The 27,518-nt window shown below is 54.0% G+C and overlaps 2 protein-coding genes across 20 annotated transcripts in view; one reads left to right on the top strand and one right to left on the bottom strand.

Annotated features, from left to right (window-relative positions):
• ARVCF (ARVCF delta catenin family member) overlaps window positions 1-22,083 on the bottom strand; it is a 60,036-nt gene extending 37,953 nt beyond the window's left edge. For 8 of the 11 annotated variants that reach the window (XM_063662824.1, XM_063662820.1, XM_063662823.1 and 5 more), the window contains exons 1-2: window positions 21,867-22,083; window positions 15,734-15,787 (exon numbers count right to left, since the gene is read on the bottom strand). The gene's annotated coding sequence lies outside the window, so the exon portion shown is untranslated. The remainder of the gene's footprint in view (window positions 1-15,733; window positions 15,788-21,866) is intronic. The other 3 variants (XM_054469203.2, XM_054469208.2, XM_063662821.1) reach the window with 2 other exon arrangements.
• A 190-nt stretch (window positions 22,084-22,273) lies between these two features.
• TANGO2 (transport and golgi organization 2 homolog) overlaps window positions 22,274-27,518 on the top strand; it is a 48,095-nt gene continuing 42,850 nt past the window's right edge. For 2 of the 9 annotated variants that reach the window (XM_054469194.2, XM_054469191.2), the window contains exon 1: window positions 26,383-26,545. The gene's annotated coding sequence lies outside the window, so the exon portion shown is untranslated. Of the gene's footprint in view, window positions 22,479-26,343; window positions 26,598-27,518 lie in introns of those variants that run through there. The other 7 variants (XM_054469195.2, XM_054469192.2, XM_054469196.2 and 4 more) reach the window with 6 other exon arrangements.

Below are 27,518 nucleotides of genomic sequence, written 5' to 3'. Positions count from 1 at the left end.
CCTCTGTAAATGTCAGCCTCAGCACGCTGCTGCCTGCTGCCTGGCTCCCGTCTCTCACAGCTCAGACGCTGTTTTATGATAAAAAAGAGCTGACAGCTTTGTTAAAACAAACAAACGCCTCTCCTCTTTACTTGAGATCTTTTACAAAGTTAACATCGCTCTGAAACCCCGTAAGGAAAAATTATGGTGAGGTTTCTGGATTTTCAGAGGCAGCAAACTCATCTTACCTAGAGCCCTGGACTACCCAGAGAAGTAGTTTTAAGAACCGAAAGAAGAGAAGAATTAGGGAGTCCATGAGGCCTGGATAACCCAAGGGATACTGTGCTTGCACTGCTGGGATTCAAATTTGGGGGCTGCCACCACCACAAGTTTGTGAGAAGCCCACAGCCTGCGTATGAAGATTGTGTCAAGGGAATAGCAGCTGCTGATGTGTGGAATTGATTTTTTCAGCAAGAGCCTGTGATTCTGAATGCATTAAGGCAGCTCCAGTTGTCTGTAGCAGTCCTCTGTCAGCTGCCCATTGGAAGCATTTTTACTGGCTCAGGATAGGTCTGTGGACTGATGACTCCAACAGATTAGGTACAAATCCAAGAACCACAAAACAAAATCTAACCAAGCCAAACAACAACCGAACAATAAAACAGAACAAAAAAAAAAAAAACTCAATTTGTTTTCCTTTTCTTTGTATAACATTAAAATAAAAAGATGGTAACAGACTACCATAAACAATTATGCATCAACAAATTAGATAACCTAGATGAAATGGAAAAATTTCCTAGAAACACACAACCTACCAAGACTGAATCATGAAGAAATAGAAAACACTGATTAGATTTACAACTAGCAACAAAACTGAATCAGTAATCAAAAAAATCTCCAGCAAAGTAAAGCCCAGGACCAGATGGCTTCACTGGTGTATTCTACCAAACATTCAAGTAATTTTAACACCAATCGTCCTCAAACTTTTCCCAAAAATAAAGAGGAAGGAACACTTCCTAATTCATTTTATGAGGTCAGCCTTACCCTAATACCAAAGCCAGGAAAAGACACTACAAGAAAAGAAAACCATAGGCCAATAACCCTTATGAATACTGAAACAAAAATTATCAAAACAAACAAACAAACAAAAAAACACTAGCAAACCAAATTCAGCTGCATTTTACAAGAATTATAAACCTAACCAAGTGGGATTTTACTCCTGGAATGCAAGGATGGTTCCATGTACAAAAATCAATCAATGTAATACACCACAGTAATAGAATAAAGGACAAAAATCACAATCATGTCAAATGATGTAGGAAAAACATTTAACAAAATTAGATAGTCTGTCATGATAAAAACACTCAAACTAGGAAAAGAAGGAAACTTTCTCAACATGATGAAAGCTATATATGAAAAGCCTGTAACATCATACTCAATGGTGAAAGACTGAAAGCTTTTCTCCTAAGATCATAAACAAGACAAAGATGGCTGTTTTGACCACTTCCATTCAACACAGTACTAGAAGTTTTAGAGTAATTAGGCAAGAAAAAGAAATAAAAGACGTCCAAATTAGAAAGAAGAAAAATCATCTCTGTTCATAGACGACATAACCTTATATAAAACCGTAAAGATTCTACATGCATTTTTTAAAAACTCTATTAGATGTAAAAAATGAAATCAGCAAAGGTGCAGGATGATAAAAAATGAATACCCAGAAATCAGTTGCATTTCTATATATGAACAATGAACAACCTGAAAGGGAAATTTAAAAAACTATTCCATTTACAATACCATTAAAAAGAATAGAATACATAGTATTAAACTTAAGAAACTTAAGATCTGTACACTGAAAACTATAAAACATTACCAAGAAAAATTAAAGAAGACCTAAATCAGTGGAAAGATATCTCATGTTCATGGCTGGGAAGATTTACCACTGTTATAATGATGATACTACTGAAAGGGATCTACAGATTCAGTGCAATTCCTATTAAAATCCCAATGACAGCCAGGCATAGTAGTGCGTATCTGTAGTCCTAGCTACTCAGAGGCTGAGGCTAAAGAACTGCTTGAACCCAGGGGTTCAAGGCCGCAGTAAGCTAGGATCACACCATTGCATTCCAGCCTAGATGACAGAACAAGACCTGTCAAAAAAAAAAAAAAGAAAGAAAAAAAAAATCCCAAAGACATTGTTTGCAGAAACAGAGAAATCTATCATAAGATTCATATTGATCTTTAAGGAGCCCAAAGAGCCAAAACAATCTGGAAGAAGAACAACGTTTAAGGACTCACACTTCCTGATTTCAAAACTTACTCTCAAAGCTATAGTAATCAAAATAGTGTAGTATTAGCATAAGGACAGACACATAGACCAAAGGAACAGAATACAGAGCCCAGAAACAAACCCTCATGAATACGGTCAAATGACCTTCAACAGAGGTGCCAAGACCATTCATTAGGGAAATGATGGTCTTTTCAACAAATGATGGAACTGGATACACACATGTAAATGAATGAACTCACACCCCTGCCTTATTACATATACAAAAATTAACTCAAAATAGATGAAAGATCTAAACATAAGACCTCAAACTATAAAACTCTTAGAAGAAAATATAGGGGAAAGTCTTCATGACACTGGATTTGGCAATGATATCTTGGATAAGACACCAAAAACACAGGCAACAGAAGTAAAAATAAATTGTACTATATCCAAATTTAAAATCTGTTCATCAAAGGACACAATCAATATAGTGAAAAAGCAACCAACAGAATGGGAGAAAAGATTTGTAAATCACATATCTGAAAAAGAATTCATACCCAGAATATGTAAAGAACTCCCAAAACTTAACAACAGCAAAAAAACAAATAACCCAATTGAACTGACATTTCTCCAAAGAAGATATATAAATGGCCAACAAGCATGTTAAAAAATTTGCTCAACATTTCTATCATTAGGGAAGTGCAAATCAAGGCTGCAATGAAATATCACCTTACACCCATTAGGATGGTTATTCTAAAAAAAAAAAAAAAAAAGTGTTGGCAGGGACACGGACAAATTAAGACCCTTGTGCACTGCTGGTGGGAATGTAAGATCAGTATGGCAGTTCCTCAAAAAATTAAAAATAGAATTATCATATAGTCCAGCAATCAGAAAATTCTGCATTATGTATCTAAAAGAATTGAGGCCAGGTGTGGTGGCTCATGCCTGTAATCCCAACACTTTGGGAGGCCGAGGTGGGTGGATCACAAGGTCAGGAGATCGAGACCATCCTGGCTAACACGGTGAAACCCCGTCTCTACTAAACACACAAAAAAATTAGCTGGGCGTGGTGGCAGGCACCTGTAGTCTCAGCTACTCGTGAACCCGGGAGGTGGAGCTTGCAGTGAGCCAAGATCGTGCCACTGCACTCCAGCCTGGGTGACAAAGGGAGACTCCGTCTCAAAAAAAAAAAAAAAAAAAAAAAAAAGAATTGAAAGCACAGTCTCCAAGAGATATGTGCACAATCATATTCACAGCAGCATTATTCACAATAGCCAAAAAGGGGAAGCAACCCAAGTGTCCACAAGTGGATAAATGGATAAACAAAATGTGGTATAGATATACAATGGAATATCACGCAGCAAATTCTAACATGTGCTATTCTCACGATGCTAAGTGAAATAAGCCAGTCACAAAAAGACAGATACTGTGAGATTCTATTTATATAAGGCATCTAAAGTAGTCAAACAATAGGAAAAGTAGAAGCAATTCAAAAAAAGGGGCAAACAGGGAGTGTTTTAATGGGTACAGAGTTTCTATTTTGCAAGAATAAAAAAAAGTTCTGAAATTGGTTGCACAGCAATGTGAACAAAAAACACTACTGAATTGTACACTTGAAAATGGTTAAGATAGTAAATTTTGTTATGTGTATTATACCATAATTAAAAATTAAAATTAAAAAAGAGGCTCCCTGGCCGGGTGTGGTGGCTCACGCCTGTAATCCCAGTACTTTGGGAGGCCAAGGTGGGCGGATCACGAGGTCAGGAGATGGAGACCATCCTGGCTAACATGGTGAAACCCCGTCTCTACTAAAAGTACAAAAAAAATTAGCCGGGCGTGGTGGCAGGCGCCTGTAGTCCCAGCTACTTGGGAGGCTGAGGCAGGAGAACGGCGTGAACCCGGGAGGCGGAGCTTGCAGTGAGCCGAGATTGCACCACTGCACTCCAGCCTGGGCGGCAGAGCAAGACTCTGTCTCCAAAAAAAAAAAAAAAGAGGCTCCCTCACATAATAAGTAAGAAATTGCAAATTGCATAATACCCTTTTATTTATTTATTTTTTGAGACGGAGTCTTGCCCTGTCGCCAGGCTAGAGCGCAGTGGCGCGATCTCGGCTCACTGCAACCTCCGCCTCCTGGGTTCAAGTGATTCTCCTGCCTCAGCCTCCCGAGTAGCTGGGACTACAGGCGCGTGCCACCATGCCTAGCTAATTTTTGTATTTTTAGTAGAGACAGGGTTTCACCATGTTGACCAGGATGGTCTTGATCTCTTGACCTCATAATCCGACTGCCTCAGCCTCCCAAAGTGCTGGGATTACAAGCTGAGCCACTGCGCCTGGCCTACCCTTTTGAAATAAATAGTATATCAAAGGTAAAAATTTAAGGCTGGGTGCGGTGGCTCACACCTCTAATCCCAGCATTTTGGGAGGCCAAGGCAAGTGGATTGCTGGGCCCCAGAAGTTCGAGACCAACCTGGGCAACATGGCACAACCCTGTCTGTACAAAAAATACAAAAATTAGCCAGGCGTGGCCAGGCGCGGTGGCTCACACCTGTAATCCCAGCACTTTGGGAGGCCGAGGCGGGTGGATCACCTGAGCTCAGGAATTCTAGACCAGCCTGGCCAACATGGTGAAACCCCTCCTCTACTAAAAATACAAAAAAAATTAGACAGGCATGGTGATGGGCGCCTGTAGTCCCAGCTACTAGGGGGGCTAAGGCAGGAAGATCGCTTGAACCCAGGAGGCAGAGATTGCATTGAGCCAAGATCGTGCCACTGCACTCCAGCCTAGGCAACAGAGTGAGACTCCATCTCCAAAAAAAAAAAAAAAAAAAAAATTAGCCAGGCATGGTGGCGTGCACCTGTAGTCCCATCTACTTGAGAGGCTGAGGTAGGAGGATCACTGGGGCCTGGGAGGTCGAGGCTACAGTGAGCTGTAATCATGCTACTGAACTCCAGCTTGGGTGACAGAGTGAGACCCTGTCTCAAAAAATAAAAATAAAAATAAAAATTTAAGAATACAGAATTGGCTGTTTAGAAACAGTGAAAAAATATACTCCCGCATCATACCTTAAAATGTATGGGTTATAGCCAGAATTGTACTCAGAGGTAAATTAATAGCCTTAAACCATTTAATTGTCAAACAATAAAGAACGAATATGAGTAAACTAGGCCCCAAAAAAAATTCCCATTGAAATTACTAAGAAAATATGGAAGTTAAGGGAATAAAAATTGTACCTATCACTGACTACCTTTCACAAGCCAGAGAGAAATTTTCAACAGACATTGTTCAGAGAGAACAGGACTAGAAAGAGATACAGAAAATTAACCTGTGAGCCCAGGATCACACTGTCAAGTTCCCTGTTGTGCTTTCAGGCCCCTGCCTGGGTGGAGATTTACAAAAATCTAAACCTTCCCCTGCCTCTACAGCTGAAACTGACCCAAGTCGGAGACAGAAACCACCTGGGCTTCTGCTGGGTGACAGGCCAGGGCACGGGCAGCAGCCAGCACAGCACCTGACACATAGCAGGTGCTTGAATTGTTTCTGCTGCACGAAGAAAGCAAGGATGAGCAGCCAGAGAACAGTGCACTGGCCAGCAAAGCATCGTAGCTCCCGTGTGCAGACCAGCCTGAAGAATCAGAGCTGGGCCCTACACTGAAGGCAATTTGTCCAGGAAATTGAAGAAGTGTCATGAGAAGGACTGCCCTGGGACTCCAGAGGCTCAGGAGGTGCTACCTTGGTGAGGCCATCTTTGCATTTAGAGTGATCAGGGAGTGGCCCACCCTAGCACTCTGCAGAGTCCAAGGTAGGGGTGGGCAAGGAGCAAGGATGGTGGTGTCCCAGGGACTGATGATGGCTTTTATCCTAAAGGGGATGGGGAGATTCATGGGAGGAAGTCATAAACATTTGCTGAAGGAGTGGGCAAGAAAACCAGGCTCAGTGCAGGAGCTTCCAAGGCCCTGGCAGAAGGAGCCCTGACCAGTTGCAGAGGAAGGGACAGGGGACACTGCCCCACTCCTACTCAGTCACCTCCCTCGATGCCCAAGCCTGCTGTCCTCAGATCTGGGGGACACTCCTCCTGCCCTATCAAAGCGGCAGTGGCTCTGGGAGGTCATCACTATTGGTGGGTGATACAGTTTGAATATTTGTCCCTGCCCAAATCTCACACTGAAATGTAATCCCCAATGCTGGAGGTGGGGCCTGGTGGGAGATGATTGGATCATGGGGGCAGATTTCTCATGAATGGTTTCACGCCATCCCTTTGGTGCTGTCCTTGCGATAGTGAGTGAATTATCACGAGATCTGGCTGTGTAAAAGTGTGTGGCACCTCCCCTCCTCTCTCTCTCGCTCCTGTTTTCACCATGTGAAATGCCTGCTCTCGCTTCCCCTTCCACCAGGACTGGAAGCTTCCTGAGGCTTCCCTAGAAGCTGATGTTGGAGCTATGCTCCCTGTACAGCCTGCAGAACTGTGAGCCAATTAAACTTCTTTTCTTTATAAATTACCCAGTCTCAGGTACTTCTTTATAGTAACGAAAGAAGAGCCTAATACAGTGGGGGTGGAGAGGCTCCAAGTAAGCAGGGCAGGACAGGTGGGCTTAGGGTTGGAGAAGACCACCAGGAGTAAGGGGACCATGCCAGCCTACGGACTGGACCTCGAGACCCAGGGCTCCCCAAGACACAAGGCTGTCAGCCTGGGTCACTGGGTCACAGGGAGCCTCCTTCCTTGCACCACACTCTGGGGCCTGCCTACACCCACCCCCAGCAACACTGAACCTTGGAAGACCCTGGCTCTGCAAAGACAAAAGTCTGTGAACATGAAGCCTTAATTTAAAATTAACCAATGCCTCTGTTTCGAAGGTTTGGTAAATAAATGTCTGGAATTCTTTCTTCAAACACAAATAACTGAATTAGTCTCATTACAAACAATAGCTCCCTGCAGATGGGCAAATGCCATATAAATGTCACCAAAAAGCCTGGAAAATGGAGGCTGTGCTTGCCTGGGGCTGGGCTGGCTCGCTGAGCCTCAGTTTCCCCATTATAAGACCCTCCCCTCCCACATGTTCTGAGGCCCTGGAGGAAGATGGGTCTCACCCAAGTCTCTGGCCCCAATCGAGTCTGGGCTTCAGCAGGTAGAGCAGTTGGGTTGGGGGAGCTCCAGCTGAGAGCAGGTGGAACCGGGTGGGGTCCTGACCATGCCCTGTCCTCTCCAGGGCCCTAGACAGGTTGCCAGCCCTCCTGGGAGGCAATAAGACCCCACTGTCCCCAGGCAGGGGGACACAGGTGAGGCTTACAGTCTCTGCTCACTGACTGGAGGACCTGGGGCCACAGCCTGCCTGCCCCAGTGTGTTCAGAAGGCCCCTCCCCAGCAAACTCGGTTCCCAGAAGGTGCCAGGTGCAGCCAGTGTGCTTAGAACATAGGCCGGATGCAGTGGCTCACGCCTGTAATCCCAGCACTTTGGGAGGCCAAGGCGAGTGGATCACCGACGTCAGGAGCTCTAGACCAGCCTGGCCAACATGGTGAAACCCCGTCTCTACCAAAAATACCAAAAATTAGGCTGGGCACAGTGGATCACACCTGTAATTCCAGCACTTTGGGAGGCCGAGGCCGGTGGATCACCTGAGGTCGGGAGTTCGAAACCAACCTGACGAACATGGTGAAACCCCGTCTCTACTAAACACACACACACACACACACACACACACACACACACAAATTAGCTGGGCATGGTGGCTCATGCCTGTAATCTCAGCTACCTGGGAGGCTGAGGCAGGAGAATTACTTGAACCTGGGAGGCGGAGGTTGCGGTGAGCTGAGATCGCACCATTACACTCCAGCCGGGGCAACAAGAGTGAAACTCCTTCTCAAAAAAAAAAAAAAAAAAAAAAAAAGGAAAGAAAGAAAAAATTAGCCCACTGTGGTGGCACATGCCTGTATTCTCAGCTACTCAGGAGGCTGAGACAGAAGAATCACTTGAACCTGGGAGGTGGAGGCTGCAGTGAGCTGAGATCACGCCACTGCACTCCAGCGCAGGCAACAGAGTGAGACTTTGTCTCAAAAAAAAAAAAAAAAGAACATGAGGGGTGTCATCCTTCTCCCCTCCATTCCTGGGCCCTGGCTCCAGGCCCCCAACCACCTCCTGCTGACCTCACTTCTCCTGTACCCTAACTCCTCCTGTACCCAACCCAGAACCCCATCCCAAATCTCCCTGTCCCCCACCTCCTCCCGAATCCCTCCTCTCCCTCCTCCTACTCCTCTCCGGGCTGTCAGGCCTTCTCAACAGGGTCCCCAGAGCCCCACCCTTCTCTGTGCTGGGAGACCAGGTAGCCAATGGCATGTTGCAAGGGGCACAGCTGATCCCCTCCACAGAGCCCTGGCGCCCGCACCTGCACATGGGCCTGTAACAGGAGGTGGGGGGGAACTAAGGTGCACCAGCTGTGTGCACAGGAGGGTCAGCCCTGTGTGCCATCTTCACAACCAGGATCCAGCAATGCCCTTGCTGCAGGTCCCAGAGCCCTGCCTGGGAGGTGATCATCTGCAGGAGTACTGGCATCACCAGGCACCAACCCCCACGGGGACCAGGCTTGGGTGAGAAAGGGCACAGGACTGGGGGGGAGCAGAGGCTGAGTGAGAAGCTCCCACACCTACTGTGTGAGGTGCTGGAGGCAGGATCAGTGGGGACCAGCTCCGGGCCCAGGATAGCCTGGATCCCATAGCAGACCAGGAACTGCGTCACCTCACACACCCCCGCTGGGGGATCTGGGCTCCTAATTCACAGATAAGGAGCCATGCACAGGGTAGGGGCACCTCATGGAAGGGGCGGATCCCTGAACTGTCTGTCTTCCCAGTGGGGGGTCTGTCTTCAGTGCAGGGCCCTGGGCGGGCGATGTCTGCAGAAGGTGGGAGTGGCTGTCTCTCTGGAGAGGGGTTGCTGTGGCCACTTCCTTCAGCTGCTCCCTGAGGCCTTGGTGTCCCTGGTGTCTGATCATCCCACCAAGGCTCTGCCCCCAGCACACACACATCTTCCGCCCCACCGGGACCTCAAGGTCAAGCCCAAGTTGTTCAAATACAGAAAAGCCACTCTGGACATAAAATGTTTGTTGCTGCAGCCCTGATGGTGGAGAAAAGCTAGAAACAGCCTGAATGTCCAGGATGGGAGCCGTCTCCTGAACATGCCTGGGAGAAGAGCAAGGCCCGAGGGGAAGGAGCCGGGGTGCCAGAGGAGAGGCAAGCCCAGCGCAGTGGGACACCATGGGTATGACAACAGAGGGCGCTGACAGGCAGTGCCAGGGGCACAGGACCATGGCACATATCACACTTAGAAAGCACACATCGGGGAGGGTGGCGGAGGTCAGGTGTGCTGGACTATGGACCTGCAACAGGCATGAGTTTTTGTTCCTCCTTTACTGTGTTTTCTACATTTTCTATAAACAAGCACATACTGCTTCATTATTTAAAGGGCTGGGCACGATGGCATACACCTGTAATCCCAGCACTTTGGGAGGCCAAGGCGGGCAGGTCACTTGACCAGCCTGGCCAACATGGCAAAACCCCATCTCTACTAAAAATACAAAAATTAGCCAGGTGTGGTGGCACGTGCCTGTAGTCCCAGCTACTCAGGTGGCTAAGGCACGAAAATCACCTGAACCCGGGAGGCAGAGGTTGCAGTGAGCCGAGATTGCACCACTGCACTCCAGCCTGAGCGACAGAGCGAGACTCTGTCTCAAAACAAAAAGCGGGGGTGCTGGCACTACAGTCACCTGGCCTCTGCCACTCGGTGTCTTGGCCTCTCCCTGGCTCTCAGCCTCTCAGGCACCCAGGGGAGCCTGAACCAGCAGATAAAGGAAACGTGTCTGTGGTACTGCAAAGGCCTCAACTCCAGGTCTGAGGTGGGTGATGGAGCCTCTGAGGAGGGAGATGCTGCCTAGTGAAGGGTAGGCCTTGTTGGAGTGAGACCTCTCCACCTATGCGGTCCCTGACTGCTCAGTGGCCTGGCCTCACTTTTTTCACCTGTATACTCACTGGCCCTCCAGGCACTATGGACCCCGTGGATGGGCCCTGGGGGCACCCAGCACCTTCCCCCAGGGCACACAGCAAAAGCCCTGGGGAGGACTGGGAGGATGGGGTTGGTAGCCATCTCTGCAGCCTCATTATCTTGCAAAATGCAGAGAGCAGCAAATAAATTCAGACGTGTAAATGGCCTAATTAGAATTTCAGGAAGAGTAAAAATATTTTAAAAAGAGAAAGTTTAACTAAAGGCATATTTCAAATACTGAACTTATCAACTGCAAAATGGTCAACCTGGCAAGAGAGGCCACAGGGGAGGGGGTGTGGGGCGCCCAGCCCCCATCTTCCCCAGCCTCACACCGTATAGCTGTCCCCACGTCCTCTGCCAGGCAGGTGAGAGAAGCCTCAGGCTCCCCAAATCTGAGCTACGGTGGGGCATTCCCGCAGGAACACCCCCACTGCACTGGACCTGACTCAAAGGATGCCCTCCGCTGAGGGTCAGGCACCCAGCCTGAGTCCAGGGAGGCTTCACAAACAGCCAGAGCCAACTGCAGCCAGTGGGACAGGGGAGGCCCAAGGAGAGGCCAGACAGGCAGGGCCAGAGAGGCAAGCCCAGGGGCCTGGGATGCTCCAGGGAGGACAGGGCTGAGGCAGGAGCTGGGGTAGACACAGGGGATGAAATGCACCAAACAGCTACCACACTGCAGCCTGTGGACAGCTCAGGAGAGCCCCTGTGCACAGCACAGCCAGAGCCCTTGCTGGTGGCCTGGGCACTGCAGGCCTCCCCAGGCTGACCCCACAGTACAACCTCACCACCAGCCATGAGTCATCCTGAACAAGGGGAGGCACAGCAGGGGTGGCTGGCCAGTCTACACCAGGCTCTCCAGCCATGAAGGTAAGGTCCTCGTGCAGCAGCCAGATCGCCGACCACCACCTGCCCACCAGCCTGAGGCTGGGACACAAAGAGGACACACATGAGCCCCTGGTCTGGCGGTGCCTCTGTCAGAGGCATGTGAACCAGAACAACTCCATCTTGAATAGGAGCTGGGTAAAATGAGGCTGAAACCTACTGGGATGCCTTCCCAGACAATTAAGGCATTCTAAGTCACAGGATGAGATAGGAAGTCGGCACAAAACACAGGTCATAAAGACCTTGCTGATAAAACAGGTTGCAGTAAATGAGCCGGCGAAAACCCACCAAAACCAAAATGGCCACGAGAGTGACCTCTGGTTGTCCTCACTGCTACACTCCCACCAGCGCCATGACAGTTTACAAATGCCATGGCAATGTCAGGAAGTTACTGTGTATAGTCTAAAAAGGGGAGGCATGAATAATCCACTCCTTGTTTAGCATATCATCAAAAAATAACCATAAAAATGGGCAACCAGCAGCCCTCAGAGCTGCTGTCTGTGGAGTAGCCATTTTTTTATTCCTCTACTTTCTTAATAAACTTGCTTTCACTTTGCACTGCGGACTTACCCTGAATTCTTTCTTGCGTGAGATCTAAGAACCCTCTCTTGGGGTTTGGATCAGGACCCCTTTCCTGTAACAACTCTGCCTCGGGTCACGAGGATACCAGAGCCCATGACCCTAGAGGATGAGGCCAGTCCTCCCAGCAGCCTGGGCAAGGGACACCCCCCTGCTTCCCCATGAGAGGCCACGTGAGCTGACATCAGGAGAGCCACACCCCTCACCACAGGCTGGCTCAGGGGCTGTGGGCCCCGGGGCCCCAGCAGTGTCCCCAACCTTAGTCAGCATACAGCATCAAAAGGCCAGAGACGGCCAGGTGGCAGTGGGGGCTTCTGAGGGTCTCACCACAGTGGGGGCCCAGGCCTTATTCTCAGGAAACGGGTCCCAGGCACACCACAACCCTCGCAGGGGGAGCCAGCCTGCTCCAGCAGTGCCAGCTCACAGGGAATCCCATAGAGGTCCCAGGGAGGAGAAACCACACACACCCCCAGAGAACAATCACACACACCCCCAGAGGCACGCACAGGATACTTGGATGCCTGCCAGCAGACTGACAGCCAGAGGCCCCCCAACCCCAATCTTTACAACACCAGCAACCACAAACCCTAAGACACAAGGGCGTTGGGGCATTTCCAATTTCTAATGACAGAAGACACTAGTCAAAGTCAAGAAACAGTTCGGGCCGGGCATGTGGCTCACACCTGTAATCCCAGCACTTTGGGAGGCTGAGGTGGGAGGATCACCTGAGGTCAGGAGTTCGACACCAGCCTGGACATGGTGAAACCCTATCTCTATTAAAAAAAAAATTACAAAAATTAGCTGGTGATGGTGGCAGGCACCTGTAATCCCAGCTACTTGGGAGGTTGAGGCAGGAGAATTGCTTGAACGTGGGAGGTGAAGGTTGCAGTGAGCTGAGAATGCGCCACTGCACCCCAGTCTGGGTGACAGAGTGAGACTCCGTCTCAAAACAAACAAACAAACAAAAAGGAAACAGTTCAGATGCAGCTGTAAAAACAAAGTTAAATCCTTGCCACCCATTTATATCAGAATAAATACCAGTTGGTGCTATGGGCTGAACGTGTCCCCCAAAGTTCACATGTTGGAAACTTAATTCCCAATGTAACAGTGTTGAAGGTAGGACCTCTAAGAGGTGTTTAGGTCACAAGGGCTCTGCCACATGAATGGATTAATTCCGTTACTGTGGGAGTGGATTTGTTACCTCGGGAGCAGGTTACTGATAAAAGGATGGGTTCCGCCTCCTTCAGCGCTCTCTCACGTGTGCTCCTGCCCTTCTGCCACCTCCTGGGGGACGCAGTGACAAAGAAGGCCCTCGCCAGATGTGGCCCCTCAATCCTGGACTTCCCTGTCTCCAGAATTGTTAGAAATAAGTCTTTGTTTTTCAGAAATCAGCCAGTCTCAGGTATTCTGATACAGCAGCACAAAATAGACTAAGACAGACAGATTAAATTCTGTGTACAAAACTAAAGTAAAAATACCTTCTAGAAGAAAAGACAGGTGCATCTTTATCTGGCTACATGCTAGGGAGAGCTGACTACACAGAGAGACGGAATATCTAAAAATGGGGAAAAATCCAACAGACTTCACCACAAAATATGAAACATTTTTGACATCAAAATGATCATAAACAAAAACTAAAAGGGTGAGAAAAATGTGCAGCAGGCAGAAAGAGGAGTGAAGAATTAATATCTTTAATATACAAAGACTCATACAATGGCTGAGAAACACATCAAAACCCAAGAGAAAGCCTGTCACGGGGGCCAGGCGGCCACAGGAGACGAAGCCGCAACCCCCTGCAGGCACACGGCGGCTGATGGAGGAGGCCAGGCTGGTGCTGGTCTCTGAGAGGACACCACTGCTGGCCAGCTATGGGAAAGGGCAGGGCATGTGTGTCCCCGCCAGCCCTTCTCACTCAGGCCTGGTCTCAGCGTGCACCACCCCATCACACCCTCCCAGCTCCCCCTCCTAAGGGAGTCATGCTACTCATCACCATCTTGTAACCCCACAGTTGGCCACTGGTTTCTCTGTGTGTTGTGGATCTCCTCAACCAGGCTGGGAGCTCCTCAGGGGCAGGGCTGGGCCTGATGTGCCCATGATGCCCAGGACCCAGCATGAGGCTGGGTGAGTGGGTGCTGAGTGTGGTGACACATAGGTGTTTACATCAGCCCCTGTCCCAGCTGAGCCCTGAGGCTCCCTCCCCAGCTCCCTCCCACTGTGGACAGGACCACACCCCAGAGCCCAGCAGAGCAGGCAGCCACAAGCCAGGGCCCAGGTTGCCCAGGCCAGAGCAGAGATGGCACAAATGCCATCACCCATCGCACCAGTGCCCAGGGCAGACACGAAAAACCAATCACCACAGCAGACAAGAATAAACAATCACCACATTCCAGATGGGCAGGACAGGAAATGGGGAAAGGCAGAGAAAGAGGTACAGAGAGGGCCACAGAGAAACACAGAGAAGACCAAGAACTGGAGGGGGGAGGGAAAAGAAGGGACAAGAAAGGAGCAAGCCACAGAAGGGAGTGAGCAAGTGTGCCTGGGCAGCCTCGGACCTGCCCAGCCAACCACCCTCCTGCAGACCCTGTTACCAGGGCTGTCGTTTGGCATCTGGCTGACCTGGCCTCCCTGAAGTGTGGTAACCTACGAGGAGTTAAGGGCAGTGGGAGAGCCCCTCCTGCCACCCTGAGACGCCGTCACCTGTGCCACAAGCAAGCCAAGTACCCTGCCTGAGCCTCTTTGTCCCAACCCAGAAGACCCCGCATGGCCAAATGGCCTGAGCAGTGACATTCTTGGCCAGACGCTGGTCCTCCCACACAGCCAGGCGGCAGCAGACCCAGCTCCCACTAGGCTGGCCCAGCCGGCAGCTTTCCACACCCAAGGACTTGGGAACAGGCAAGAAGTCAGTCATCCTGTCCCTCCCGTCTGTCCCAGAGCCCTCAGCCCAGGTCACTCAGGCATCCGGAGGCCATGGCCTTCTCCCTACCACTTAGGCACAGCACTGGCTGGGCCATGCCTCCACACTGGGCACTAAGTGTCACTGAGAAACCACAGGGCTGTCAGCCATGCCTCCCACAGAGACTGCTTTTTGGGGGGACAGGCAGATGGCCAGGGTAGGGACTGGAGGAACAAGAATGGCCAGGAGCCATTCTTTTAAGCCATCACCCACTCTGCTGAACAGCACCCATCGCGGCAAAACTCTGGCAGCGTGGATGTGAGCAGGGCATGCCTTACCACCCTTCAGAGGGTCCTGGGGGACATGGACCACTCAGCCTCCAACCCTGCCATGCTTCCCGGGCACTATGCCTCAGTCCCACTGGAGCTAGCAGCCATGATAAGCAGAGGAATCCCAAACACAGATAACATCCGAGGCCACGGGCCAGTACACATGGCCTACGGCTGTGATCAGAGCACGTTCAGACTGTTCAGTTATGGGCTGTCTGCAGCCATTTTCATCCTACAATGGCAGGGCACTGCAGCTGTGACAGAGACCATAAGGCCTGCAAAATTGAATTACTTACTATCTGACCCTTTCAAACAAAGTTTTGTGTGCCTGGCCTCCAGGACTATCCTCTGTCCCTGTGGCTGCAGTCTCTGGGGGGGAAGTGAATGGCCTGGCCCAGCAGGCTGTGCCAATACTGGATGCCACTGCGGCTGGCATCCTAGCTCAGGCAGGTGAAGAGCAGACCCAGTGAATGTCCAAACCAACACTGACCAGCAACCTTGTCAGCCATCCCCAAACAGGCTTATCCCTAAAGCCAGACATCAAACCAGTGGTTGCTGTCCATATTCAGGCCAGTAACAAACCGAAGCTGGTGGCAGGAGGCCCTCACATCCACCCTGTCCAGCCCAGGGGCTGTGCCTACCCAGGGTGAGAAGGACCAGGAGCACACAGTGTCCAGGGCCAGTCCATCCCTGTCACCCTCACCCGCCAGGCCCACCAGAATACTCTGGTGTCCTATGTGGGAGAGGATGTCCCCAAGCTAAACCCAGGCCACTCACCTGTCTTGAGGGGAGATCAGCATGTCCCAATGCCCACCCTGCGGGCTCTGGCTCCTGCAGGGAAACCAGAGGGCACGAGTGAGGTCAATCCAGCTGGGTAGGTCCCTGCTGGATAAAGGTACACGAGCCCAGACCATCCTCTAAGCAAGACCTTGTCATGCCTGACCTGAAGGTCATCCCATGGTGCTCCTGACTCATAACCACACACTCATGTGTACCTTCTTGTCCCCACGTGTCCAAGACTGCAGTTGACACTGGGCTGCCAGGGTTCCTTGTCAGCATTTCTAATGCTGTTGCCCATCCTTCAGAAACGTGATCCTTCAGAGATGTGGACTGATAATGATGTCTTCCCCATCACACACAGCACATAGTACTCCCACCCCAGGGTAGCCAGGCTCAGGGTCCTGCTGGCCCACGCAGGTGCTCACAGCCCCATAAGGCATCTGCTCCACCTCCCTAGAGTCCGCTCCCGCCTTGTGGGCCAGGCCATGTGCCTCTCCTGAGATTCCCTGAGGCCAACATAGATCCTGGGCCCTCCCAGGCAGGCAGCTGCCCCCAACAGTCTCCAGTACAGGGAAGGCGGGGAAGCAGGTAGGTTCCTGGCCCTGGAGCTGTGGCCAGGTGTGAATAACCATTTGTCTGGGACGCGGGACCTGGCACTCAAGCCTGGGGAGCTCAGGCTTATGGGCTGGAGCAGGAGACAAGGGGGTGCCTGTGCTCACACAGCTTTCAGCCTTCCTCAGGGGAGGACCCTGCGGCTTCCTGTCTCAGCTAATGGCCCCAGGGACACATTCCCTCTCGTTATATCTAGGCCTGGGGATATTGCCAGAGTGTTCATGGCGTAAAAATGAAAAACAGGACATCACAGACAGACACAGAAGGGCTGGGCCTCGGATGGGAGGCTGTCTCTGGGGGACATGGGTAATGAGAGCTCTCTCCCCCAGCTCTACGGTGTTTTCTAGATTGTTCCGAGGCCCTGCCCAATAGTCCTTTGTGGTCATGGTCCATTCTGGTGCCCCAACAGTGTGTCTCCCTGTCTCACAACAGCCTCTTCATCATGGGAAGGGGTCCAAGTGAGGGTGGGTGACTGGCTATGCCTCAGGGTGGGATCATGGGGGGTGGGATGCAGGGCCTGAGGCAGGGAAGAACCGGGGAGCAAGCCAGGCACATGTGCATAAGCATGTGTGTGCATGTGAATATGAGTGTGTGTGTGTGCCTGAGATGGGCAGGCCCAGTTGGGAGCCCACCCACCAGCACTGCGCCCCCAGGAAGGGGAGATGCTGCTCCTACTCCAAGGTCTGAGGCTTAGGAACCAACTTTTGCTCTGAGTGTGACATTTCTAGGAAACCTCTGGTTTTAGCTTAAGTGTTCACATAAGTTTTGTACCACAGAGAACCATGTGACTTTTTTTTTTTTATCCCTGATAAGCACCAGCCTCTCCCCAGGAGTCACCATGTGCCACAGACCCGAGACACACTGGCTGTGAGCCATCATCTCACTGACTCTACCAGGTGCCTCAGGTCGGCTATATACCCCATTTTACACATGGAGAAACTGGGTCCAGGCCAGACAGGGGCTGGGCCAGGATTTAACTCAGGTCTTCCTGCCTCCAGGGCCTCCCAAAGTCCCCCCCCCCCACCCAGTTGGGGAAGTGTGGCCAAAGGAGAACATGGGTCCTTCCTCATGGGCCTCCCACCTCATGGGGGTCCAGCCAGGCCAAGAACCTGCAACCATATGGTAGAGCCAATAGGAGACCCTGGGAAGGGGTCCAAGTGAGGCATTGGAGAGGGTTTCCCCCAGGAGATGGGTGGGAGCAGAGAACAGCAGCACCGCAGGAGGCTGGGTAGCAGGAGCAGCCAGAGCTGCGGGTATCCTTCCTAAGGGTGCACTAGTCACAGCAGCATCGTACAGGCAGGGGCAGAGCAGAGCATCTGTGGCCAACCTAAGGGAGCTCTGGGCAGTGGACGGACAGAGGGACGACAGACAGGACAGTGATGTGAAGGCAGAACTAGTGATAGGATCATATGGGAAGGTGGGGAGGTGCTCACCTTGGGGAGCCCCCCTGAGTACCACTTCAAAGCTGCTCTGCAGGCTCTGGGGTCACCCGCCTGGCCAAGGACCCAGTACCAACCACCTCAAAGCCGGGGAACGACCACGCCCTTTACTGGGCCCTTTTCCCAGTGAGGATGGCCTGGGCCTACCCATGCCATGGGCCCTCCTACACTGGGGTTCCCCACCAAACTGTCCAGACCCGGTGGCTGGCCATGGGGCTCTGTCAGCCCCTGGCTATACCCCACTGATGCCCTAGGAAGCCCTGTGGTTCTGGCACAGTATCCATGGTCCAACCAGAGGGCTGACAGGTCTCACACTGGGGCATGAGCCTGGCCCAGGCCACACAGTCAGATTAGCAAACTACAGCCCTTTGGATAGCTGATGGCACAGGGCAGCTCCCATGGGTACACACTGGGCCCAGAACTGGGATGGAGGATGCAGCCTGGGCTGGGTAGGCAGTGAGGGGCCGAGGTGAGCTCGCTCTGCACTCCCTGCAGTGTGGCCTCAGCAGGCCACCCTCTCCTCAAGTCTCTTCGCTTCCTGCTCTGTGAGCGGGAGGTGACACTGACTGCAGGTAGCTGAGAACATGCCCTGGCAACAGCCAATGCAGGCAGGTGCATGGAGTGCCCCGTGGCCACTGGACAGGGAAGGTCCGTGCTGCTCACTGACAATGGTGTCCACTACAGCAAAACCGAGTGTTCTCCTAGGCCTGCTGCCTCTCTGGGCACATAGTGAGAATATGCCCACTTCTGCTGTGGACACTGAGGCACAGCCCACACCTGGGAAGGCCTGGGAGGCCCCTGGGCACCCACTTGAAGAACACTGCACTTTTGGGGCTATGCAGACACAGGGCTAGTCCTTCACTGTCCCTGCTGAGCCTGTGTGTGGTCACCCACCATCTGGCCTTCAGGCCTCCTTCTGCCTGCACCAAGCATGTGGGGGGCACTGAGGGATCTTGCTTGGCTCATTTCTGACTCCACGCCCTCAATAGGCAGCTCAGAGGCCGAGCTCCGGTCATCCAAGCCAGGTGTCTGGGGAAGGGTCCTGGTCTGCCGCAGGAAGCTGGGTGGAGCCGGTCTTGCCTGCCGTGGCGGTCCCAGCTGCCCTCTGGTGGCCATGCTCAGCTCCCCGTTGCTCTGCCAGAGGCGGCAGCCCCTCAATCAGCAGGGGCAGTGGGAAGGGCCTGTGCATAACTGGTTATGGAGTGGGGGGATCTCTGTGGCCTCAGGCACCCACCAGCTCTGGGTCATCTTCCCGACCTGAAATAGGCCAAGATGTGAAGCCCCTGAGCCAGGAAAGCCTACCAAGGGATCCCTGATCCCATGTCTCCTCAGAGTGACCCAAGACTTCATCTTGGGTTTTTCTGTTTGTTTTTTTGTGTGTGTTTTTTTTTTTTCTTTTTTTGAGACGGAGTCTCGCCCTGTCACCCAGGCCAGAGTGCGATGGCACAATCTTGGCTCACTGCAACCTCTGCCTCCCAGGTTCAGGCAACCCTCCTGCCTCAGTCTCCCCAGCAGCTGAGATTACGGGCGTATGCCACCAGGCCCAGCTAATTTGTTTTGTATTTTTAGTAGAAACAGGGTTTCACCATGTTGGCCAGGCTGGTCTCAAACTCCTGACCTCAAGTGATCTGTCTGCCTGCCTCGGCCTCCCAAAGTGCTGGGATTACAGGCGTGAGCCACCGTGACCAGCCCATCCCAGTTGTTTTTTTTTTTGTTTGTTTTTGTTTTTTGGAGACAGAGTCTCGCTCTATCACCCGGGCTGGAGTGCAGTGGTGTGATCTCGGTCACTGCAACCCTCACCTCCCCGGTTCAAGAGATTCTCCTGCCTCAGCCTCTCGAGTAGCTGGGACTACAGGCGCATGCCACCGTGTCCGGCTAATTTTTGTATTTTTAGTAGAGACAGGGTTTTGCCATGTTGGCCAAGCTAGTGTCAAACTCCTGACCTCTGGTGATCCACCTGCCTTGGCCTCCCAAAGTGCTGGGATTACAGGCGTGAGCCACTGCGCCCGGCCTCATCCTGGTCTCAATTGAAGCTGGTGGCAAAAGAACAGATGCCTCCCCATGACTAAGCCACCATCAGGGAAGTCCCCAGGACCCCCAAGGCCCACCTGGTGCTCTGCAGTGCTGTCCCTGGACCCCCACCCTCGATTCCTGGCCCTATCTACAGAGTGGGCCCTGACTCCCTATCCCAGCTCTACCCTGTCACTTTCTCTGCCAGGGCCAGGCGGGGAGCACGACAGATGGGCTGGACACAGGGTGGCGCCTGCCATCCATGCGCAGAGCTCCCTGCTCCACCCAGAGACTGGGGATCCTGCTGCTCCTGCTCCTTCTGTCCTCACTCAGAACAGCCTCATGCTCCCCCAGGTCAGACTCCTGGGGTGAAGGAGCACAGTGAACTCACCCTGAATCCCTATGTAGCACAAACAGGAGGAGGGGTGCTACCTTACCCTCACAGAGCCACAGAGATGCAGAGGGCCCCGGGACTGGGAGGAGACTGTAGGGCCACCTCTGGAGGGGGTGCCAGAGCAAACATGGGAGCCAAGCAGCCCAGATGTGGTGGGTGGGGAGGCTCAAATTTAGCAGGACTGAGGGTCAGAACTTGTTCTCCCAGGAGGGACCTTGGTCAGGAGGTCCTTGAGTTTATGCTGAAAAGCCTGACAGGGCAGCTCAGCCAAGAGCTGGGCAGGGGCTGGCTTGGCTGTGCTCAACTACCCTCTCAGCTGGGACTTGAATCCCTTAGCGAATGTTCTGTGCCCAGTCCTCTACTGGGCCCTGGTGGACCCCAGAATGGGGGTAGGGTGGGGTCAGGGGACAGCTGGGAGCAGACATTGCGGATAGGATGGGGCAAGACTGGGGGAAATGCCTTCCCAGACACGCCGTGGCTCACACTGTGGCCTGATCTAAGGCCTGGATCACCTGCTCAGGAACTGACCAGCCACCGACATGGCACACCGGGCAAGAGAGCGCTGACTGCCCCCTGCATTCAGCACCATCCCAGCTCCAATACAGTGAGTACAAGATAGGTAACACCCGCCTTGTTTGGACCAGACCTCTAACCACCGCCCAGATCCCAGAGTAAAGGCAGATAAGGCAGTAGTAAGGAAGTAGGAAGAAGTAAAGGCAGCTACCCCAGAGAAGCTAAGGTCGGGAGAGGTGGAAGCTCCCACTGCACCCCACTGGCCCATACCATAGGGGAGGTTTCCCCCACAGCAGCGTGGGTACCCGCCTGAGGTTATTAAACAGCAGCATTAAGAGCCTACTCTTAAAAATACCCACGGGGCACCTTTCTTTTCCTTATTTCTAAATATGCCTGGGTGTAGGGAAAGGGAGCTGAAGTCCTTTAGTTCCATTTTAAGTATGTTACATTACACATAGCTAAGAAACGGTGAAATATTGTAAGCAGCCTATATTTAATTATTTAAAAATTAAAATAGGCTGGAGCTCTCAGGCCACCTGCCCAGGGAGACTCCCCAGCAAACCGAGCAGAGGCTCCCTCAGAGTGGAGAAGACATGTCTCTGCACGGGCCCCGACGGGGCGCAGGGCGGCGTGGGGAGGGGGACCCAGGCCGGGGGTCCGGGTGGCGTGCCCTCTTTCACCCCCGAGGCGGCAGGAGCAGCGCGGCGCGAGGACACCTCCGGGCCGTCGGTGCCCCTGCGCTTCCCGGCGGCGCGCTGCCCCAGGAAAGTTCCCGGCCTGCCGCCCCTCGGGCCGTTGGAAAGTTTCCGTGGCTGCAGGGCCCTGGCAGCTGGGCACCAAGCGTCGCGCGGGGCGGACACGGCTGCGGGGTCGGGCCGCGCTCAGCTGGAGCGCTCAGCGCAAGGCGCCCGGCCGGGTCGGGTAGGGCCCCGAGACCGCGCACAAAGAGACCCGCCCCCGCCGGCCCGGGGTCTCGGGCGCCGCAGAGCGGGCGGACAAGACGCGGGTGGGGCGGAGATTGGCTCCGACGCCCGGCGGGATAGGACCCTGTCCGGACCGCTGCCCGGAACGCGTCCCATATCTGCAGCCCCGCCCCCAGTCCCGGCTCCGACCCGAGGCCCCAGCCCCGGGTCCCGCACCCCGCCTACTGGCTCAAGCTTACCTGGAGCGCAGCGTGGGCGGCCCCGCAGCGCGGCCTCGGACCCCAGAAGGGCGTCCCCGGGTCCCCTGGCGCGCGGGGAGCGGCGTTCCCAGGGCGCGGCGCGCGGCGTTCCCAGGGCGCGGCGCGGGTCGCAGTCCACGCGGCCGCAACTCGGACCCGTGCGGTGGCCGCCCCCTCCCTCCAGGCCCAGCGCGCAACCCGAGACCCCGGGCCAGCTCTCCCGCCCTCACGCGGCCCGTGCGCAAAGCGGACCGGGCCGGCTACGCGAATCTCCGCCCCGCCCCATCTGATCGCAAATTTTCCCATTGGTCGAGAGACCCGGCGCGGCACGGCAACCGGCGCCGATTGGGCGGATGCGCGGAGATGACGGCTTACCATTGGGCCTCCGGAATGTCAGTCCCGGCGGATGACCGGCCCCCTCGCGGAGGGGCCGCGGCCCCGCACCTGCCCGAACCTTTGCCGCGGCGGTGGCAGGGTACGCGGAACCGCTCCCTCCCAGCCGACTTACGAGAACATCCCCCGACCATCCAGCCCCGAGCAGGGACTGGCAGAGCCGGCGCCCCTTCCCCGGACTCCGGCCGCGTAGCCTCCATCACCACCCCCAGTTCACAGGTATCCTTCTTCAGCTCCTGCTACTCGCTGCGCGCTTCGCGACGCGCCCTCTTGTCGACCTCGAATTGTATTCCTCACGCAAACCGCGAGAGAGAGTTCTGCTGCTATCCCCATTTTACAGTTGGGAAACAGCCTCAGAGAGGTTCTCACTTGCTTGTACACAGTCGTCTGACCCTGAGGCCTGGGGGCTCTCTCACCCTCACCGCCTCTGGGCCCCCGCAGCGGGGAGACGGTGGAGGTAGGAGTTGCAGTGTTTCCGAGGGCAGGAAGGGACCCCCTCGGTAAACCAGGGGCTCACCTCCCCCACCAGGCCTGGATGTAGAGACCTCTTGGGCTTGTCCCACCCTGCAGGCCCCCCATGGGGCCGCCGTTTCTTACCTCCTCCTGGCATCCTCACAGCCCCACAGCTCTCCGTCTGGGGAGGCAGAGTTGTGCGTTTATGCCCCCACCCCGTACTACTGTCTATTTTCTTCACCCTACCTGGAGTCAGGAAGAAACGCTGCTTCACTGCCTGTTGAGATTCACATAGGTTGCATTTCCTTGCCAGATTGAGAGCACCTGACATGAGTGGGACCATGACCCTCCGCCAGCTCTGCGTAACCTTGTGGTGTGGGGGGGAACCAGCAGGGATGCTGCCCAGTGGGCTTTTCTAGGGGGAGGTCCTGAAATGACTTCTTAGCCAGTGACCCTGGCTCATGCATGCTGTCAGCCTTTCCCGCCCTGGATGCACCTGGAGATGACCAGTTCCTCGCCTCATTGCATTCTCCAAGGCCGCCTGGGGAACCAAACTGCCCACAACCATGCTTATGAGTGGTGGGGGGGGTTTGACCAGACACTCTTGTCTTATCCACCCATATTGGGAGTCCAGTGTGTTCATCCAATCATTCCTTGGCCAGGACAAAGAAAATGAAATGGCCCAAGGCAAGAACTCACTGCTGGGACCACCGCTGGTTCCATCTGTGTGCTGGCAGCATGGTGAATCGATCCCAGCTGCCTTTCAGAGCCAGGCAGCTACTATCAATCGATTGGAGCTGGCACTTGACATGTCAATTGGCCTCCTGGTGTAGGGTCGTTGCTTGCTACTCTGGGAGGGTGGAATGAAGTATCTGTCCCTAGAATAGGGGCCCTCACAAGCCAGGTAGCTGTCATCCTGTGGAGCAGCACCATGGTGACATTCTGGCTCAGGTGCTGTGTAGCTGAGGGGTCGTTTCCTCCATTTAGGAGTAGACGTAATGAGTCCAGCTGCCCCCAGCCATCTCTCCAAGGCCATTGGACCCTGCCCCTCTTCTGACAGTGACCTCATGGTCCTGCACCACCCCCTCCCCACACTTGCAAGAGGGACTGGACAGACATCTGTTGAAAGAGCGCAAAAGAGAGAACCATACACCAAAATCTGTGCAAGTGAGACTACCTCTCCCCTCATCACCACCCCTACCACCCATAGGGTTGCAGAGACCTGTCTGCCCTTGGCAGGCAGGATCACTAGCTGAGGTCAGAGGATGTGGGGGTAGCACCAATTCAAACAGGACTCAGGACCGCTGTCCAGCAGTCGGCCCATAAGGCTGCAGCCAGGGGTCAGAAACACAACAAGGGAGGCTGGGCGCAGTGGCTCCTGCCTGTAATCCCAGCACTTTGGGAGGCCAAGGCAGGCGGATCACCAGAGGTCAGGAGTTTGAGACCAGCCTGGCCAACATAGCAAAACCCCGTCTCTACTAAAAGAATACAAAAAAAAGTAGCTGGGCATGGTGGTAGACGCCCATAGTCCCAGCTACTTGGGAGGCTGAGGCAGGAGATCGCTTGAACCTGGGAGGCGGAGGTTGCAGTGAGCTGAGATTGCACCACTGCACTGCAGCCTAGGAGACAGAGCAAGACTCCATCTCAAAAAAAAAAAAAAGAAAAAAAAAAAGAAAAACACAGCAAAAGAGACCACAGGGACCAGTAGCCCAGTGTTCTCCCTCTCTCATCCTCTCACCTAGCTCCATACGGACAGCTGTGGGGCCCCTGGGGAAAGCCACAGAGAGAAAATGCTTTCAGCTGGGTGTCAAGAACTTTTCAAGAGTTGGAGCTGTTGAAACCAAAAGAGTGGCCACAGAAGGTAGTGAGCTTCCTATCTGAGTTTGTGTGCAATTAGAGGTTGGATGCCAGTGAGCCTCTTGCAGCCCCAAGATCCCAGGGCTTAGGTGCCCACCCTACACCCATTTCATCTGCTGTCGCCTGCTTCCTGGCATCGCATGTCATCCAGACTGGAGTGTCAGTGGTGACAAAGAACATCAGAGTCTCTGCTCTGGCTCTGTCTAGCTGGGAAAAGTATGGCTGAGGGTGGGGTTGGCCCAAGGCCACAAGCTATGACAGAACAGGATGCAAACCACCATCTGACATGTTACTGCATCCCTCTTTGTGGGCAAAGGGAAACCTTGGTCAACTCATGTCCAGCTTTGAGGTGCATGGCCTGGTGCTTTGGGGAAGCCCACTCTCCAGCTGCTGCCATGAACCCCAGGGCACAGTCCATCACCCCCAAGCCCCAGATCCCACTTGTCCACCACCACCACCTCTTGGCCCTATAGACTGCATAGGTTTGGCTGCTCAGAGGGAAATCACTGGTACCAGCCCCACACGATCCCACTGCTGGATGGTGGGAGAGACAACCATGTCTGGCTGGGTCTGCGGCCCGCTGGCCGTGAGTCCCTGGGCATCTGGAGTCCTTGTAAAAGTTCTGTTGGGTTCCAGGAGAAATACAGACAAGACAGCAAAAGTGTGGAGCACAACGGGCCCACATGTAGGTCCAGGTTAGACTCTTGCCTTTGCTGATTACCAGCCAGGCTCTTCCCATCCCTGAGCCCCAGTTTTCTGCAGGGCATCAGGGCACCTAGGTCTTCAACGCAGGTTGAAGCTAATGTGGTCTCTCTTGCTTGCCACCTTTTTTGACTTCAACTGAATGACATAACTGCTCCAAGTCTCAGTGTTTACATCTATAAAGTGGGGTGAAAGAACTGCTGACCCAGACATTGGGTTTAGAGTGCTTCGCACATTATCATTATCCCTAATGTCTTTGTCATCCATGTCATAGTGTTTTGAGTGCTCACTTTGAGGCAGGGACTGAGCCTCTGGGCTTTGACTCTCCACCTTTCTGCCGCATAGGCCCAGGCACAGCCCAGAGGCCACAGGAGCAGGGGTCCCAGCTGATGCCTCTGTCCTGTTGGGAGGGCCCCAGTCAGTGCCCACCTGCTCACCCTGCACAAGTCAAGCTGGGCCGGCCCCTCGTCACTGGGGCCTGGACCTGGATGTGAGCTCAAAAGCTACACTGGGGGGTGGAAGTGGGGGAGGTGGTGGGTGTGCAGGGTATAGTGCTCAAATGCCTAGTCCAGGGTCTGGGGGTACATACTGGGAATGATAGGGACATCAAGGAGGAAAGAGCCGACCTGGAGGCCATAATGTGAAGGAAGGGATGACCAGGAGGAGGATGGCCAGGTCCAGAGGTGGGGTTGAGTGGACAGGATGGGGAGACCAGGACGCAGTCTGAGGGGGCCGGTCCGGAAGTGAGCATTCCTGTACCTCTTCCGAGAGAGGCCGCAGGGTAAGCAGGTGACAGATGGTGTCCATGAGGGCATGGACTCAGGGGCGGCTGCGACCTCCCACGGCGTCCCTGCAGGCAGGGAGCCGCGGAGTCCCCGAAGGCCGCCGGATCAGGAAGCGCTCAGACGCCCGCGCAGTCCCAAGCTTTGGCGCAGCCCCGGGGGCGGGGCGCCAGGAGTCTGCAGCCTCCGAGCGATAGCGCGCCCAGCCAACGGGACGCCGGCATGCGGCGCGCCGCCCCGCCCCTCGCTGCGCGGCCCAATGGTGAACGCACCGGCTTCGGGCCGGGCGGGTACTGGGCTGGCTGCGGTGGCGCGCGGGCGCGGCACCCGGAAGTCGGCGGCGGCTGAGGCGGTGAGTGCGCGGCTCCCGGGCTGGCCGACTCCGTTCGTGGCCTGGCCGGCCTGGGCTCAGGGGTACCGGACTCCGGGCTCCGGGCTCCGGGCTCCGGGCTGTGGGCTCTGGGTGCGCGGACCGGGCCAGGCTGCTTGAAGGTGGGTGGGCTGGCCGCACCTCCTCGCCCTGCCTCAGTTTCCCCTTTCTGAGGTATGGTATAGAATCAGGCGGCTGGGTCAGGGGCGACCACGTCGATCCCGGCCGACGAAAATGCCCCGCGCGTTACTGGAAGGCGTTTTTGATAATCCCCGCTAGCACGGGATGCGAGGGACGCTGGCAGGTGGGACCAGACTCGCTGCGGGGAGGCTGAGACTGGCAGGGCTGGGAGCTGCGTGGTCCCTGCAGGGTGGGTGGGCTGCGCGGCCTTGGCCAGCATCAGGGACAGCTCTGGCGCCCAGTCACTCTGTCCCCTACCCGCGGCCTGCTGCGGGCCAGCAGGGTGACAGCTAATGTGGGTGTGAGTAGACAGTAAGTGCTGGGTCATCCCTGTGCCTGGATGCGGCCTTCCTGGGGAGGTTTGGGTAGTTAGATCCCCCACCCCCACCTCCAGAGCGTCAGAGATAGGGGCTGGCAGGGCTGCACTCAGGGCAGTCCTTGCCCCACCGCTGGGCTTTGTAGCAGCCTGGGCTTTGCCCGTTTTCCTCTAGGGAAGTGGGCACAGAGGGCTGTTTGCTGAGACCCCCACCTTCCCTGCCCCCAGCGCCTCTCCTGTGCTCCCTTGGCTTCCTGATGGGCCACAAGCTTTAGAGTGAACCGTCTGCCCTTGGACAAGTCCCTGGGCTTCAGGCCCCCTTCCTTTTCAGGAATGTCATATGCCCTGCCCTGGCCAGGCGTGTCTGCACTGGCCAGGCCTGTCGTGTGGCTCTAGACCTGCTGACCACTGTTTTGCTGCCATTCTGGGCACAGTGCCCTCTTCCATGAGGCAGATGTGACGGCAGCTATAAGGGGGTAGCTGAGTAGCTCTTTGGAAGGCTTTCTCACGCTAGCTCATTTGCCTCTGGGCAGCCTTTTGGGGCAAGCATTCATTGATCCAATCCTGCTCACACAAGGAAAACTCAGGCTAAGGGGGCA

Source organism: Pongo pygmaeus, chromosome 23 (assembly GCF_028885625.2).
Source record: "Pongo pygmaeus isolate AG05252 chromosome 23, NHGRI_mPonPyg2-v2.0_pri, whole genome shotgun sequence".
NCBI classification, from domain to species: Eukaryota; Metazoa; Chordata; class Mammalia; order Primates; family Hominidae; genus Pongo; species Pongo pygmaeus.
This window is presented reverse-complemented; position numbering and strand designations above follow the sequence as displayed.